Genomic DNA, 963 nt, shown 5'->3' with positions numbered 1-963 from the left:
TCCAGGAGACTGAGGGACATGCTTCATCTTAATTTTTAAAGAAACATAAAACCCAAACAAACAGATAATAATATTTCTTCGGACTTGGTGAGGCTTTGTCCCCAGGATTCACTTCATCATCAGGACTACAGGAGAGACTCAGGAAAGGAACATTTGGGGAAACAGATCCAAATACAGATGCTGAAAGTAGGCTCCAAGGCAGTAAAGCTGCGCTTGCTTCGGCAGCACATATACTAAAATTGGAACAATACAGAGAAGATTAGTGTGACCCTTAAATAAATATATAGAAACAAAAGCAGTAAAGCTGTGATAAACACACCAGTGCCGATGTCTGGTGGAACTACTCACAACAGCAAAGACATGGAACCAACCTAGGTGCACACCAATGGTGCATTGGATAAAGGTAATGTGGTGCATATACACTATGAAATTCTACACAGCTATTAAAAAGAATGAAATCGTGTCGTTTTGTTTGTTCGTTGAGACAAAGTCGCCTAGGCGGGAGTATAGTGGCACGATCTTGGTTCACTGCAACCTCCACCTCCTGGGTTCAAGGAATTCTCCTGCCTCAGCCTCTTGAGTAGCTGGGATTATAGGCACGTGCCACCACACTCAGCTAACTTTTTTCATTGTTGTATTTTTAGTAGAAATGGGGTTTCACCACATTGGCCAGGCTGGTCTCAAACTCTTGAGCTCAGGTGATCTGCCCGCCTCAGCCTCCCAAAGTGCTGGGATTACAGGCGTGAGCCACCATGCCCGGCCTTGAAATCATGTCCTTTGCAACAGCATGGATGCAGCTGGAGGCCATTTTCCTAAATAATACAGAAACAGAAAATCAAATACTGCATGTTCTCACTTATAAATAGGAGCTAAACAAAGAGTATACAAGAACATAAAGATGAAAACAGTAGACACCAGGGACTCCAAAAGAGAGGAGGGAGGGAGGGGGCGAGGGTTGAAAAT

The 963-nt window shown here is 43.7% G+C and overlaps 1 non-coding gene across 1 annotated transcript; it reads left to right on the top strand.

The window, feature by feature from the left end:
- Positions 1-209: 209 nt before the first annotated feature.
- On the top strand, positions 210-311 carry LOC129464250 (U6 spliceosomal RNA). The gene has a single exon (XR_008651489.2). It is a non-coding gene; the product is annotated as a U6 spliceosomal RNA (small nuclear RNA).
- Positions 312-963: the final 652 nt, after the last annotated feature.

The sequence above is a fragment of the Symphalangus syndactylus genome, chromosome 15 (genome assembly GCF_028878055.3).
Source record: "Symphalangus syndactylus isolate Jambi chromosome 15, NHGRI_mSymSyn1-v2.1_pri, whole genome shotgun sequence".
In the NCBI taxonomy this organism is placed as follows: domain Eukaryota; kingdom Metazoa; phylum Chordata; class Mammalia; order Primates; family Hylobatidae; genus Symphalangus; species Symphalangus syndactylus.
Note: the sequence above shows the minus strand (reverse complement) of the source record. Positions and strands in the feature narration are given on the sequence as shown.